The sequence below is a fragment of the Bos grunniens genome, chromosome 9 (assembly GCF_055505025.1).
Source record: "Bos grunniens cultivar Pamir isolate PY7600 chromosome 9, Bosgru_T2T1.0, whole genome shotgun sequence".
Classification (NCBI taxonomy): Eukaryota; Metazoa; Chordata; class Mammalia; order Artiodactyla; family Bovidae; genus Bos; species Bos grunniens.
In genome coordinates, this window is record NC_141173.1 from 92,495,833 (window position 1) to 92,513,135 (window position 17,303).

The 17,303-nt window shown below is 45.9% G+C and overlaps 1 protein-coding gene across 12 annotated transcripts in view; it reads left to right on the forward strand.

Annotated features, from left to right (window-relative positions):
- SCAF8 (SR-related CTD associated factor 8) overlaps positions 1-17,303 on the forward strand; it is a 216,893-nt gene that overhangs the window by 132,027 nt on the left and 67,563 nt on the right. The gene's annotated exons all lie outside the window — the stretch shown is intronic.

Below are 17,303 nucleotides of genomic sequence, written 5' to 3' on the forward strand. Positions count from 1 at the left end.
TGATGATTTCTAAACCAAAAGCTCTAGGGCAAGGTAGAAAGCCAGTGCCAGAGTGTGAGACTTTTTTCAATCATATTTTCAGTTTTCAAATGAAAAAACAAAACTGCATTAGTATAAACTTTCAGATGTTCTATGTTATCGTTCGAACTAGTACAGGAAAAGGAAAAGTTGTTAACTATACAGAATGAGTACGTGTTAGTCATCAGTTTGGCTTTAGGCTTTGTTTACTTATTTATTCACCCAACAGATAAGTGGGCGGCCAGGCCCTGCTGTCCTTTTAGAAGCTCTGAGTGTAGTAGTGACAGGAGGCAGGAAAGGACAGAAACCAAATATGTACCCTGTGCGTCTCGTGTGACTTCACGGGATCCAGGTCTGATGGCTAAGGGGTTTATCTGAAAGGTGTCGTAAGGACCGTTCACCTCAGGACTTTTGACGAGGGTAGGGGCTGCGATTTTACAGACAGGTGGGTGACTGGGGACAAGGGAGCCAGCCTCTGAAAACCACGTGAGCCGCTTTAGGAGAGTGAATGTTTGTAAAGTCCGATTCCAAGTTTGCCACGGGCAGAACACAAGGGAAATTGTGTAATTCTAAAAAAGGGAATGATGTAAATATAATGTGATGTGGTTTTAAGTGTTTTTATGACTTTATCCAATAGGTTAGGAAAGATTAAAGGCAGGTTACCTATTACAGAGTCTCAGTTAAGCTTTTTTAGAAATGCAGACAAAACGTTTTTCAAGACATTCTGCTTATTAACCTTTTAGATGTGAAAGATTTATAAAAGGCAAAAACTACACTGATGCTTCGTATAACCAAATCCCAGAAAAATCTTGGCTCTGGTTCTAAAAATCTTGAAATAAAAATGTTTTCTGGAACATTAATTGGAAGACAGCTTGCTATCACCAAATTGTTAGTCTGCGGTAGAAACTCAAAACCATGAACAGATGCACCCCACAGATTTTTAAAATATGGAATTATTTCAGCCAGCTGCCAAACCATTGATCTATATAGCTTTCTTAAGCTATGAAATATGCATCTAAATCTCGATAACTGTTCAACTGAGAAAAAGGCTTCCTCTTTATACTGTAAACATCTGATTCCCAAACGGCCTCGCCTTCACTAGAATTAAGCTGTTGGAATTAACTCAGAAGTTTATCTAAAAATAACTTAGATTAAATTCAGGTTTTAAAAATTAGAACTTAGGTTCTAGTTCTTGACTCTGTCAGTAACTGTGTATGTAACCTTGTATAGCTTTCTCAGCATGTCTACAAAATTTCCAGATTCCTTTAAGTCCTCATTTCTGGTTTGTGTACTTGTGATGAGTGTAATGCGCCTATAATCAATATATGTTGTTGGACTATATTTAGGAAAACTCCCAAGGATTTGCTTTAGTTAATGAAGTTACTAGGACGTGGGAGCTCAGGTCCACTCTCTACCCATCTGGGTTAGTCCTCCTTGCTCCCATGTAGACGTTGAAAAGGGTGGGAGAAGTAAACAGAAGGCTTTTGAGAGTTAGACTCCACTTCTCGACACACCTGCCAGTGAGCTCGGAGTGGGAGCTCCAAGGAAGCCAGCAACAGAGCCTCCCTGGACCAGGGGTGGTGGAGAGCGGAGCCCTGGCCTCTGCAGCAGGAGAGTGTGGTTCAGGCTGAGATACGTAATCACCCTGGGTGGAGTCCTCCTGCCCCACACGAATCTCACCGCGTCTGAAGTTTTAAATTCAGTTCTGGTTTCCATGCATTGAGGGACACATTTTGAATGTGTCCCTTGGAGAATGACCCAGATTCGAGGGGCAGGGTATATGTCAGATGAGAGTTAATGGGCTTGTCCTGGAGAACATTTTGTTGGTTATATGGCCACTGGCTTATGCGAAACACAGTTGGAGGGTTGCTTACCCCTTGGCACAAACCTGGGCTTCCTGCCCTTGGAGATGTCCAAGAAGCAGCAGAAACATCAGGAGAGAGGCCCAGCCACTGGGGAGGCTGCTGGACACAGGCCATTTTCAGAGACTTTAGACAATTTGGGGGTCCAAGTGGACATCCGTCTGACGACATGTAAGACCCTCATAGGCTTGAGAGTCTGCTTCTGGTTCTCTCATACTTTCCTGTAGTTGTGGTCACCCGCAGTTGTGTGTGCCCGTTTCGAACTGTTGCTGTCAACATGTGCTGTTCAAGAGTGTCTCCTCCTTGTTAGGAGTATAGCTCAAAGCTGAAAAGTCTGGGTTGTCTTGTATGAAAAGGACCTCAGTTTCAACCTGGTCCATTTCACAGGACCCATTGTTATCCTTCAGGGCGGTGGAACTGGACTGAAAGTCAGAGGGAGGTGCAGTGACCCTGCAGGGCCTCGTTATCTGTGCTTCTCAGTGCCAGGGTGCGGAGCGGTGCTTACAGGGTAAGGGAGCTGCGGTTTTCCCTCAATTCTTAAGCAAGTTATTAAGAAGAGATGTGTTCATATATTTTGATTTTTTTTTTTAAATGATTTATTGTAAATGTAAAAGGAAGACCTTCCTTAGAACTTTGGGTGCAAGCCAGAAGCCCAGTGTCCTTAACTCTGATGGCCGGCTCCCTAGTTCTGGACTCTGCTATGTGTCCCTGTCCTTTTGAACAGGGGAACGGATTCCAAAGCCATGGGAGCCTTGTCTCCAGCGTGTTCCCAAGTGGAGACAACAATCCGCCAGTTGCTCCGATGCGGAGTGTTGGTCCCCTTAGTGACCTTCTTCCTGGTTACACATTCCTCCCCACCCAAACTGGACATGCCCTTCAAACACCAGGGAGTTGTTTTCCTGGTCACAGATGCATTTTTAAAATTTTTATTTTCAGTACGTTAAATTTACTCATAAAAACATTCTAAAACCGTACAAGTTTTCCTTTTTAACAAAGTATAATAAAACATAAAAACCCAAAGTGTAAGAAGACGTAAACCAGCAGGGCGTAAAAGTATCGCCTTGCTAGTTTTACACACTGATAACAGATGCCCTTTCTTAACGCAGTCTGTCATCAAGGTTAACTGTTGACTTCCCCCAAATACACTGTAGATGCTCAGTTCAGTCGCTCAGTCGTGTCCGACTCTTTGCGACTCCATGAATCGCAGCATGCCAGGCCTCCCTGTCCATCACCAACTCCCAGAGTTCCTTAAACAGAGCAGACGCTGTCTCCTCCATAACGTGGGGTGCTGGGTTCAGATGCTGTAAGTTTGCTCCAAAGGCTCTCGCTTTTCTGCACTAAGTGGCTGCAGAGTGCTTTGTTCTGGGAATGTTAGATGATCATGTCTCTGTCTTCCTCCCCTGCCCCTGCCACACACCCTCTCTCTCACTTTTCCATACTCCACATCCTCTCTAAACACACATTCCTCTCTGTACTGATTTAGAAATGGCCAGAAGAGCATCCTGTCTGAAACAGTGCCCATCCCTAGGCCCCGCGACTCTCTTTCTTCCTACCCCGCTTGCTTTAACAGCACATGTCTGTTCACTTGTCCATTCAGTTCTTCTTGAGGGCTTCCCTGGTAGTCCAGTGGCTAAGACTCCCCGCTCCCAATGCAGGGGGCCTGGGTTCGATCCCTGGTCAGGGAACTGGATCCTACATGCTACAACTAAAGATCCAGAGTGCTGCAGCTAAGATCTGGTATAGCCAAATAAATATGTTTCTTTTTTTTTTTTTTAATCTCCCTCTCTGGATATGCAAGCTCCCTGAAGAGAGAGGCTGTGCTTTATTTACTGCCTCATCTCCACTTTTGGAGCATCCAAGGCCCATGGGAAGCTCGAAGTAATTCTCCGAGGGAGACAAAGGAGAGAACTTTTAAGGGGATTATTCTCAGCATCCTGACAGACATGCATTGTTAGGGAGCCCACCTCGCTGTGGACCTGAAACAACCTGTTACGTCAGCTCAGCGTCTCTGAGGTCCCCACCCTCACTCCACTCCCTGGTAGGATGCTAGATAAGAAGCAGGATGCCCAGTTAAACTGAATTTGGGGTACACAAGAGATCTTAGTATAAATACATCCTGTGAAATATTTGGGACGTACGTATACTGAACATTACTTCTTGTGTATTTTCATTTGCTCCGTTTGACAACCATACCCCCTCACTCCCTGATATGTATTGATTTGCCTTAAGTCAGGCTGTTTCCATATTCTTCATGGTTTTCCTAAAAGAAATCGCCTCTAATGTCAGCTTCCCCTGGTGATGGAGCACTGATGATGGAGCCGTGGTTCATTCAGAACCTTTCTTTGACTGAAATATGCGTGAAGAGCGATACTCATGTGTGCAACCCACCCCCACCAACTTCTCCTCTCCCCCCTCACCCACTCTAAAAATCTTATTGAATATAAATGATAAGGACTGTTAGTAGGGAGAACTTTGAGTCCTTTCTGATTGATTGTTTAAAACAAGTAACTTGCAGATTTGGACTTAATTATTGTAACTCCACCTAAGAAATGACGTAGGTACGTCTCTTAGCTCACTGCAGATTTACTGTGAGGTTAAGGATGAATGGGCTAGAATTTCGTGTTAAAAAAGAGGATTGAGGAGTTTATTTTCTTTGAAAGGAAAAAAAAATCTTGGACTCAAAGAGGACCTTTCTGAAGTGCGAGAGATGGCTCAGTAAAAGCCCACCTACCTGCTAGGATGGATGTCCTTGATACTGAGATGACAGCTTCCTTTTTACATGTAACAAGACAAAACAGGACTCCGTCTAACCCCACTGGCAGGGCCATTGAAGTAGCTGAATGAAAAGCTTTTTGAAAACATGGAGGGCCACATAAACGAGAAACGAGAATATCTTTTCTCAGTTTATAGTCACCACCAAATGTTCAGTTGTTACTTAGCTGTAAAAATTGCCTGAGTAATTTAAGAAACAGCAGAGATTTATTAGTGGCCCGAGGCCAATTGAAATAAACCAAAAACAAAGAATATGCCTTAGTGCCCATTGGGGTAGTTTTTAAATGTAATTTAAAGTAGTTTTTCAGAATGTAATTGAGTATTGATGTGAATTTAAAAAAAATAAGAAAAACCTCTAATATACTACCACAAACTATCAAAATGTCGCTCAGCTTCATTTCTTGTTCTGAAGAGATAAGTGAATAGACATTTATTTGGATCCTTCGGTTGCAGTCAGGTATCCATCGTTAGTGCTCTTTATGGAATTTATCTATCTTTGGCTGTGCTGGGTCTCCATTGCTACATGGGCTCTTCTCTAGTTGCAGCAAGCAGGCGGTGCTCTTTGTTGCGATGACTTCTGTTGTTGCAGAGCAGACTCTAGGGCTCACCGGCTTCAGTAGCTAAGGTGTGTGGGCTCGGTTGCTCCGAGGCATGTGAGATCTTCCCAGATGCGGAATCAAACCCGTGTCTCCTGCCCTGGCAAGCGGATTCTTCACCACTGAGCCACCAGGGAAGCCCCTATCGTTAGCAGTGTTGAGACCCCTGAAGCGTGGTTACTTTGAGTATAAGGCAAATGAAAAAGTGGCACGTGACGCCCATCGTGTTACCTGGGACGTCCTGGTTTTACGTCTTTGTCCCCTGTGTTACGACCCTGTTCTGATGTGTTGGTGTAAGTCCAGCTACTACTCTGTAAACCTTGGACCACTTCTCTAGAGTGACATTCTGTTAAGCATCCTCAGAGACGTTCCAAGGAGTGGATTATAGAAATTTAAAAAAAAAAAAAAAATCGAAATTTGTCTTAGTTCCAGAAAGAAGGAAAGCCAGAAATTTTGACAAAATTTTTGGCAAGCAGATCTTCTCCGGATGATTGGCTCACATGTGCTTCGCTGGCATCACAAACCCAACCATGGGTCATCAGTGCAGAGAAAGGCTTTATCCGGCTGGGTTCATCTGACAGCCCGGCAGAAGTTTCCTGGCACTTGACCTGTACTTAAAGCCATCAGCCACCACACAGTCCCCTGTTGGGTTGAAATGCAGTCCTCTATGGAGGAAACATCCCAGGGAAGAGACTGGACTCATTAAGCGTGGGCTCCAGCTTACAGAAGCAACACGAGCTGAGGAGCTCACGGTCTCTAGGAGCTGACGGTCTCCAAGAGTTGATCGTTAGGTCCATGGCAGCTGCTGGAATGTCAAGAGAAGGACCAAGGCCCAGCCCCCACCTCACACCTGGCATGTGCCTGTATGCTCAGTCACTTAGTTGTGTCTGAGTCTTGCGACCCCATGGACTATAGCCCTTGAGGCTCCTCTGTCCGTGGGATTTCCCAGGCAAAGCGGGTTGCCAGTTCCTTCTCCAGGGGATCCTCCCAACCTAGGGATCGAACCTGTGTCTCTTGCATCTCCTGGGTTGGCACGTGGCTTTACCACCAAGCCACCTGGGAAGCCCCAGCCCTGGGCACAGGTGACACAGACCCGCGTTTCTTCCCCTCCTTGCTGCCATGAGAAGGGTTTACAAATCCATGTTGGCTCCCTTGCCAGGGTTTATGAAGGCTTGCCAAATTCAAGCAGTCATTGAAGGAGAAGAACAACTAATTAGGGCAAGGTTGTCCCAAAGAGACAGGGATATTTTCTCAGAAGTTGCCAGAGAGGATGCAGGTGTTTGGATGTGTTTCGTGGCGAGTGGTTTGAAAAGTAAGTAGTAATTTCTTTTGAAGATGTAAAGAGATAACTGAATTGCAAACTCATGAAATTGGCCGTCTCAAAACGGACATCGTTTTCTTGTTGTGTAATACTTTCTTATAAATAGTCGATAGTCAGGACTCTGCTCAGACTGTCCTGGGACCTGTTAGAGTTTGGTTTTTAGTCCCCCTGTCTCCCAGCCAAGCCACTTAGGCGAAGAACACTGAGCCCTGTCCTAACTTCAATCAGCTTTACTCTGCTTTGTATCCATCATTATCAGCAGGGCTGGCCAAGTGCCGTTGTTCTCGGGGGCCACAAGAGTTCATTTACTTTCATAGTTCCTTTACCCACTGTATACAAATGATAAATGGACCTACAACTTGGAAGTTTTCAGTGACCTCTTTCTCAGTGTATGTGTGATTAGGGGGAAAGGAAGGAGATACTTGAAGAGAAAGAGGTGATTTAGGATCAGCTTGTGTAAACCCTGATATTTGTATCGTGACTAACACTGGATGGAAGAGGTTATTTCATCTTGAATTATTATTTGTAGTGCAGATCAAGCTTTCCTTCAACACCCATTGTAATTGCAGGGAGAGATCCGTTCCCAGGGCAACATTTCAGTTTCCCAAAATGTGGTGCTTGATGTTGACAAGAATCTGGCTCTTCAGAGGTCTTAAGAAATCTCGAAGGGCCTCAGACGTCAATCAGGAAGGTGGCCCCTGAGTTGACAGGAAGTGGGGTTGACTGTAGAGAGTTTCTTTCCAGGGAGTTCTCGTGCAGATCCAGAGGAGGTGGTATCTGGCACACCCCTCATTTAGCCTGACTCGTTGGTAGTGCTTAAAATTGTTTCAGCACAAGGCTTTCCAAACAAAAGCTGTATATATTAGGTTTGAGTCTTTTCAGACTCTGTCCATGGGGCAGAGGGCCGCAGCGTCCCCTTGGGGATGGGGAAAACCTGACTTCTGTTCAGTTTTCTACTAGTACTGGTTTCTACTAGTCCATCTCACTTGACGGATCCTCATGGGGATGAGTTACAAGCTAACTCTGGGGTTCCTTGGTGCTAACATGTCTGGTTTGGGCTGTTCAGGCCAACTTATAGCATGTTATAATCTGTTGTTTCGCTAAGACACAGGTATGAACAGCCTTGACCGAAAGGCAGGTGGGTGGCCGTGTGTCTTAGGTGGTGAGTGGGCTCTGGGGACTGCAGTCACCGTTTCCCCGTTCAGCTTTTTTCTACTCATCACCGCATACCTGCCTTAGGGTAAATTATATACGATCATGAGGCTTGTAATTTGGGGGTTTGCTGAAATGTGCCATCACCAACGTCTGAGGTCTTCTGTGAAAAGGCCCAGGACTCGACAACTGGATGAAATGTGGATGCCATGGGTCCCATTTTGTGAGACGAGTCCTGAGAGCATCCATGTCACACTCCCTGGTGAGCACACGAGGGGTCTCTGGTGGGGTACACGTCAGCTATCAAGCACTGCAGGTCAGGGACATCCTTATCCCAGATCCTGGGCTTCCGAGGAGTATGATTATGGAAAACCACACAGCTTTCAGATACAATCGCCTCCCTTTCTCCTGTGCTTTCGGATCTGCCCAGGCCAACACAAACGCTCCTGAGATTGTGCTGTGTATGTAGACAAAGAATGTCTATTAGTGGCTCATTATCTTGGGTCATGTTCAAAAATCTCTGTGAGCTTGTTAAAATAAGACACTGTGCCTTCCTGAAAACTGCTATTCTGTTAAAACAAACCAAAAAAACCGACATGCAGTACCAGTGTCGTGTTTCTCCCTGACCTCAGAGTTGTGACTTGAGGCGCTGAGGGGAACCCAGGCCCAGGTTGGTGTAGATTGGGTATGGACTAGCTGGTGGGGGTCTCAGTGGGTCCTCTCTGCTCTGGGGGTTGAATTGTAATGTGACCCGAGTTGTTGCCTTTCCTGCCACCTCTGTGGCGGTGGAGCCCCACTTCCTGTCTTTATCATTTTAAGAGCTCGTGAGAGAGAGATTGAAATGAAAATAGACGGATGTAACTGAGATAACCTATCAAAATAGGCATGAAAGCAGTTTCTAGTTGTTGTTTAGTTGCTAAGTTGTGTCCGACTCTTTGTGACCCCAAGGACTGTAGCCCACCAAGCTCCTCTGTCCATGGGATTCTCCAGGCAAGAATACTGGAGTGGGTAGCTAGTTCCTTCTCCAGGAGGATTTCCCAATTCAGGAATCGAACCCACGTCTCCTGCGTTGGCAGGTGAATTCTTCACTGCTGAGCCACCAGGGGAGCCCTAGTTTCCAGTTGCGTGCGTGCATGCTAAGTCTCTTCAGTCATGTCTGACTCATTGCGACCCTGTGGACTGTAGCCCGTCAGGCTCTTCTGTCCGTGGGATTCTCCAGGCAAGAATACTGGAGTGGGTTGCCATGCCCTCCTGCAGGCGACTTTCTAGTTCAGTTCAGTTCAGTTGCTCAGTCGTGTCCAACTCTTTGCGACCCCATGAATTGCAGCTCGCCAGGCCTCCCTGTCCATCACCAACTCCCGGAGTTCACTCAAACTCATGTCCATTGAGTGGGTGATGCCATCCAGCCATCTCATCCTCTGTCGTCCCCTTTTCCTCCTGCCCCCAATCCCTCCCAGTATCAGGGTCTTTTCCAATGAGTCAACTCTTCGCATGAGGTGGCCAAAGTACTGGAGTTTCAGCTTTAGCATCAGTCCTTCCAGTGAACACCCAGGACTGATCTCCTTTAAAATGGACTGGTTAGATCTCCTTGCAGTCCAAGGGACTCTCAAGAGTCTTCTCCAACACCACAGTTAAAGAGGATCAATTCTTCGGTGCTCAGCTTTCTTCACAGTCCAACTCTCACATCCATACATAGCCACTGGAAAAACCACAGCCTTGACTAGGCGGACCTTTGTTGGCAAAGTAATACCTCTGCTTTTGAGTATGTTATCTAGATTGGTCATAACTTTCCTTCCAAGGGGTAAGTGTCTTTTAATTTCTGGCTGTAATCACCATCTGCAGTGATTTTATGCCCCTCCAAATGCACATGAGGAGTAAAAGTCTTTTCTTCTTTCTTTAATTTTATTTCACTTTTCCTGGTGATGCTTTGAAATAGCCAATTCCTGATTTTAAATGTTAATTCTGGATAAGGAGATAAAGCATATAGAAAGTGAAGTCACTCAGTCATGTCCGACTCTTTGAGACCCCATGGACTGTAGGCTACCAGGCTCCTCCGTGCATGGGATTTTCCAGGCAAGAGTACTGGAGTGGGTAGCCATTGCCTTCTCCAGATAGCATATGCATGCATGCAAAGTAAAGACCTCAGGGAGGGCAGCTGAGCCCACTCAGAGGGGCAGCCTATGTAGGAGGCCAGGCGGGGTCCCAGGTGTGTTTTTTCCAGCTGCCTCTCCCCTTCAACCTTGGGGCTGGGAGCTGGGTGTTCCTGTCCTGAGAATCTCCATGGTCACCTTTCCTGGGTTCGTATGTTTTGGCATCCAAGGAACGTGAGGGGCTCATCATGTCGTTGACTAAGTCACGTCAATTCACTTCCACTGGTCCAGTTTGCAAATTAAAACGAAGAAAAGCATCTGCTCAACTGAGTGGCCATCTAGTCTGTCCAATTGTCAGACAGCTGAGGGCACCAGATTGAATTTCCCTGAAGCAAAATGGATATGTGAAACTTGAACATTTCTGAAATGGATGATTGTTCACTCTTCAAAAGTTCCCTTGCCCTCTAGAAGGTGAACAGGAGGGTTTCTGTGGACAGCGGCTTCTTCCAGCACTCTACAAATAAGATGTGATTAGGCCCATCTTTCTGGAGCATATGTGATACATAAAGCTGGCGTGCTGGTAAAAAGTGTTGAAAGTCTTTTAAAATTGACTTTTTCAAGTAGTAGAATTTTTTATCTGATGGGTTCAATTTTGCTAGTAGATATATACCTATCTAGTAGATATAGTTTTTGCTCTGGACTGGGGGAGGGGAAGAATACATCCTACTAGTTTGAAGATGAAAAAGTTAACAGTGAGGGCGGTTGCATCATGTGACCTGCCGCTCATTAATCTCACAGTATCTCTTCTTGGGGAAAAAAATGTCAAAACCTTTTAACCTTTAAGCTAGCAGGAGTGACGTGTTGAGCAAGCTGTTGCATAAAATTCATAAGCATTTAGCGTCAGCCCCCAGCCTAAGGGCTTCCAAGCAGTTGAGCTGATTTTTGCCAACGGAATGAATGTCATAGGACGGTTTTATATAAGTTGTCTAGAATGATTGAAGGTTTAGCTGGTAGACATTATACTTCCAGGATGACTGTGTGGACTTCTTTCCCTTATGTTCATGCAGCCCTTCATTCAATGTTGAACGTCCATGGAGAAGCCCCAGGCCAAGGAGTCGAGATTTCACAGCAGCAAAGACAGGCCTTGGCCCCGCTCACCCGGAGCCCACACACCCGGCAGTGCACGGGCTCCTTTGACAGCCCTTTCTTTTCCTCTTTCTCCTTCCTCTGCTTGTTGTCTCTCCTACCCACTGTCCCAAAGCTCAAGGGGTCAAAGTGCAGACTTGTCACATGTAGGTTGTTAACACAATTGGTTTTGTTTTTGTTGTAGCTCAGCAAGGGCATCAGCTTTGACTTGAAATATATGGAAGTCCTGATTCCTTGCTGTTTCTAATTTTTACTGGAGTATGGTAGCTTTACAATGTTGTGTTCGTTTCTGCCGGACAGCTAAGTGAAGTAGTATACGTGCCAATTCCTTGTTGGCTTGTGGTGATTCTGTTTGAGTAGGAGTGGCCCAGGGAGAGAGAAAGGTGTGGTGGGAGGGGGAGAACATTGGGAGGTGGAGGAAAAAGGAGGCTAATTAATAATTTGGCTGATGGGAGCAGGTGGAGAAGGGAAGGGTCCTGACTTTGTCATGGCCAGAGTAGCACGGAGCCTGGGGTAGAATCACTGCTGCCTCCATGAGCAAGGCGAAAGGGAGCAGGCCTCTTTCATTTACTTTTTCAGTCAATCACAGAGGTGCTCATAATCCAGACAAGGAGGGCGAAGGCGATGATTAGGCCAAGGCTCTGCCAGGGTTGTGGAACTGGGGGCCTCAGCCAATGGAGAACCTTCCAGGGAGGCAGCCGTCAAGTAGAGTCTTTTCGATGGCTGCCTAAGCGCCGTCAGGTGGAGAAGAGTGAAGAGCATTCCGCACAGAGGGGATGGCAGACGGCAGCCTGGTTCCCAGCGCCTGAGCATCGGTGAACATCTCTGCTCTCCGCTTGTGTTCCCGGGGTTCCCTGAGAACGTGGCTGGCAGAAGGGAGACTCCATGCCCTTCCTGCCCCCTCTGCGATGGACACTTCCAATGCAGTCCCGCATGCCCTCCCCACGGTTAGCCTGGCTGGTGGGCAGGAATCTCCATTTTACAGTTGAAACTCTCAGTAGCTAAGGAACTTGCCCAAGGATTGCATATTCAGTGGAGAGCAGCTTCAGAGCTTCCAGGGCAAGTGTCAGGTTCCAAAGGGCACACTTTAAACCAGAATTCTGAACCGCCTTGCCATAAATGAACTCTCTGGAGGGTTCTGCCAGACCCTGGGCCCGGGGACCCTGTGCCTCCCACCCGCCAGCTCCCAGGAAGTTGGATTTCAGCACTGTTTGCAACAGCTCAGTCCATCTGTGATGGTGCAGAAATCTCTGTTATATTTGGATCATTCAAAAGTCTGTGTATATTTGGGTCATTCATGCCAAGTGGCACAATTTTTCAGGATTTAGTATCTGAGAGACTTGATTTAAATGAATGAGAGACATCGTGGGGTATACAGGGTATGGAAGCACAGGAAATCTGAACATTGTCTAGACGCCCAGCCTTTGTGTCCCCCTGGGCCAGTGTGAAATCCCTGCGCTTCAGGTTTCTGATGTTCAAGGATTTTGTGCCCTGCCTTTCCCAGGGTCTGTTTTAGCGCTAATATGATATATATGATCCTTCTTTCCATCACATTGGAATTAAGAAGCTTCTTTGGGGAATCCAAAAAATTTGTATGCATCGTATATGTGTGGGCATGACACATGAAGCAAAACGTGATCTCAGTTTAAGAGAGGAGCCTTGCATATCCCCCGTCATAGGAATGAACTTCTCTAATAGGAAGGTTTTTTATTTTTATCTATCTTTTATTTTAATTATGCTTGGTTCTTGGGAAGACCTGACTTCATACTGTTCTACCCTAATAGGATGCGTGTGGCTCCACACATTTTTAGTAGGCTTTTAACTACAGAACAATAAAACATTTAGCAAATTATGGTAGAACATGTCTGCACACACTGCTCCTTTTAGATCTGTGCCAGCCATCCTGCTCCCATATGGGCTGACCAAGTGGATCAGCTGGACGAGGCAGATGGGGGCCTGGCATCCCTGAATAACTCTGGCACCTTCCCTTCAGCGTGGTAGGGCAGGCTGGCTGAGGTCTGGATCTGAGAGTGTTTTCAAAGGGCCTGGTTTTCTTGGTATTGCTCCATCTCCTCCTTATTTAGCCCACTGGTGGTTAAGCCATGAGTATCAGTGCCAGGACAGAGCACTTCCTGGGTAGGTTTTCTGTCCTGTGGTTTCACAATCGCGTGCCTCCTGCTTTGGGGGAGAACAGCAGACAGGACGGTGGATTCCAGTGTGCCAGCTTGGCTGATCACTGAGCTGCTCTGGTGAGAGCTTTACTGGGGGAAGAAATGAAGGCCTCAGAGCCTCTGTTATAGATGCTCTTTCTCAACTGTAATTTATAGAGAAGTGATTCTTCAGGCTGTAGGCAGGTTTCAGCTTGCTGCTGTTAGTAGGTCATTTGGAATCCTGTGTACTAAGTCACTTCAGTCGTGTCCAACTCTTTTGCAATCCTATGGGCTGCAGCCTGCCAGGCTCCTCTGTCCATGGCATTCTCTAGGCAAGAACACTGGATTGGGTTGCCATTTCCTTCTCCAGGGGATATTCCCGACCCAGGGATCGAACCGGCATCTCTTAAAGTCTCCCGTGTTGGCAGGTGGGAGCACAGATCACATTTACTTAAGGAGGAAAAAATGGGAGATAGAACAGAAGCCTCAACACTGAAGTTGACCTAATTCCTGTTTCTCCGTGCCGTTGGCCCACCTGTGGTCATTCCTGCTTGTCCTTACCGCACCCCCCACCCTCATTCTGTGGCCCTGCATTCATGGAAGCCTGGCCCCTATTTCCAGAGCCAGGTTTCCATGAATAAGAAAGGGCGTGGCTGCTTTGGGAGCCCTGGGCCTCCCTGCAGGGCTGGTCCCTCTGCAGCCTCGTGACCCAGGGGCCCTGGTACGGGGTGGCCATTTGCTGTGTGGAGCTCAGGTATGTGGGGGATGCATTCTGCATGAGGTATGAGTAGAAAGGCAAGTAATTGGGGGCGACACACACGTAACTTCAAAGTCAGTCTCGGCCACTATGTAGCTATGTTGTCTTTGCGAGGTTATTTCACTTCCTTGAACCTCATTTGCTAGTATGCATCATGGCATTAATGAGTTTGCCAGACTGTTTGCACAGATTGAGACCTGGACTTGGACTCACATATCCAAGGCCTGGACTTACATATGCAAGATCTCACTTGCCTATGTAAGTGACCTGGAACCCAGTGGGTTTCTGCTGGGTGAGGGTTGCCTCCCAGTCAGCTCACCTTCATTGTGCCCAGTTTATAAAAGATTGCATTTCAAAATTAAGGACAGTTGCAGCAAATGCATCATTTATGGCAGCTTGAGCTACAGAAGCTCAGATGGTAAAGAATCTGCCTGCAATGTAGGAGACCCAGGTTCGATCCCTGGGTTGGGAAGATCCCCTGGAGGAGGAAATGGCAGCCCACTCCAGCTCTCTTACCTGGAGAATCCCATGGACAGAGGAGCCTGGCGGGCTACAGTCCATGGGGTCACAAAGAGTCGGATACGACTGAGTGGCTGACACTACTAGGACTTTCACAGTGACGTTCCAGGTATAACTTACACCTCCAGGCACTGCTGTCTCTCAGTTTACTTAAAAAAAAAAAAAGATCTTTGCACCATATTCTCATTGAAAACTATGGTGCTTGGCCTCCTACTCTATGAAATTATAGCCAGTGTTAAGGGTGATCATGCAGCCCACTGGTAACTGTAAAGAGTGATCCCTGAACGAGCAAGAATGTGGTTCACAAAAACTCTCTGTTTAAGGAGTTTGGAGTAAGCGTACCTGCCTGCAGTGTCTCTTGGTTGTTGGTCTCTGGAGTGGCCGGTGTCTGTCTGTGTGACTAGGTTTTAGATGCAGGAGCTCGTTTTGGATTTGACACGGAAAGATGGGGCTGCATCGCACGCATAGACACTTCTGCCAGTGGGCACCGCAGCGGTGTGGCCGGGAAATGAGCGGGAACTGGGGAACCACAGATGCCAAGGCTCTGAGTTCTGGCTCTGCTATTTGCTGGCTGCTTTGTAAATGACACTGGGCAACGCGCTTCTCCCAACCCAGCTGCTTTGTGGAGGCGCTTCGATCTAGTTTGTAGGGTGTTGTTTATGAGACAGTCTATGAGGCGTAATTGTAGGAGCAGAAGAGATGAATAATAGATGAATAGTGCGTTCATCCATGTCAGCGTTACCAGCCAGAGGCAGCACGTGGAGAAGAAAAGGCTGGTCCTCCTTCTACCCAGTGACTTGGTGACTCACATACCCGTGTAACGCCAAGCAGGTCCCTAACCCTCAAACTGCAGCCACCTCTCGTGTCAGCAGGGCTCCCCACCATGTGAAGGGGCTTTGAAAATTAAAGCGCTTTCCAAACATGAGCTCTGTGGCCATCCTCTGGTCTCTGTACTGTTCCTTGATGTTTCCTTTTTCATCTTGACCTTCACCAGTGGATGGATCGGGTTACAGGCTCTTGAAACGATTCTATCAGACGCTTATGATCTATGCTAACACATTCCAGAAATCCATGGTCGTGAAAATACTTGCCAGAACACCATAATAAATTTCACTCACTGTTTGTTTACTTCAAGTTTGTTTGTTAAGACAGAAATATTTATTTCTCTTACTTGGCAACAAAGAAACCCAGAAATTTAGTCTGTAGATGTATGTGCATGTGTTACTAGATCATTCTCATGGGTCTACCCTGGACGATTTGAGGAATTTTGTGTCTTTTTCCCTTCTGCTTCCTATTGTGGGTCTCCGTGCCTTTTATTCTCCAAATGCTGATTTGCTCCAGATAGCAACCCTATTGTGTTACAATCTGGCAAATCTTACCCAGATTTAAGAACATAGCTCTGTCCCTTTAGAACTTGTAGCTTATTTTCATTGTCATTTTTCATTCTTGAGTAGCTTTTAAGTCAGTTTGAAGGATAAACTCATTAGCAAAATACTTGGAATACTCCAATAGATGATATCTCGATGCCAGTTTTGTGTGAATCATTCACACATTTCATAAAGTTGTATCTCCCCTTATGCCAAAGCCACAGTAGAAAGATTAAAAAAAAATTATTGAGCTATTTTTTGTCATGCATATAATGCCATGATGCCTTAATATATTTATATACATATATATTTATAATGTAATAATGACATACTGTAATAGTATGAAATTATATAAACAGTTGTTTCAGCATCATCTAAGTTTTACCAGCCACAAAGACACAAAGATCAAATCAAAATTGCTAAATACAGTCTTTCAATTACTGAAGCTTTTCATTTTGTTGCTAATAGCCCTAAATTTCCAAATATTGACCCTAATTTCTGGTTGAACCTAGGACAGCTGTGCAAGTCACAGTAAACTTTCCAGCCCCAATTCACTATTGTTTTAACAAGGCGTGGTAAGGTGATTTGCATGGTGGTTAAATGCATCAGTTTTAGGGTCAGACTTTCTGTGTCAGGGTCCCATGTCTGTTCACCAGTGTGGATATCTTTGTAAACCTATTTGACATATTTACTTAACTAGTCCAACTAATTGGATTTTAGGTTAGGTACTATGCTTCTGAGCTTCCCCAGTGGTTCAGCGGTAAAGAACCTGCCTGCCAATGTAGAAGACACAGGAGACAGTCCCTGGGTTGGAAAAATCCCAGTCCAGTCTTCTTGTATTCCTTTTTTTTTTTAATATTTATTTAGCTGCATCAAGTCTTAGTGATGGCACTCAGGCTTAATTGCCCTGCAGCATGTGGAATCTTCCAGGAACAGAGATTGAAACTGCATTCCCCACATTGCAAGGATTCCTCACCACTGGGCCACCAGGGGAGTCCCACTCCAATATTCTTGCCTGGGAAATCCCATGGACAGAAGAGCCTGCAGGTTACAGTCCATGGGGCCGCCAAGAGTCAGACATGACTGAGCAACTGCAACAATAACAACTATGCTCTTACAGAATGCATGCATGTTGTTATATTTATTAATGATTTTTTTCAACTTTTACAAATCTATGTCTTAATTTAAGAAGACCAATAGGTACCAAAAAAAAAAAAAAAGACACTTCGTAGATTTTAAGACCGTAAATGATGTGGAAATGTGTATTTCCAGAATTTTACACCCCTCACATCACCATTTAGGAAGATTTTAATTGACTGCAGATATTAACATATATGTTGAAAAATTCCCCAGTGGTTCATCGGGTTCTCATCACCAATCTAAACCAAGATGGTAGGCACCCCAGGCATAGATATTTTGAAGCCTACCCATTGCCCACAGACTGAAATGGTTCTGCCTGGTTCTGCTGTTTAAGGACCTGGGAGGGCAAGACCACATGGACCCACTCAAAGTTAGTTAGTGGCTTTCTCGTTAGACTGCATCCGTTGAAGTCC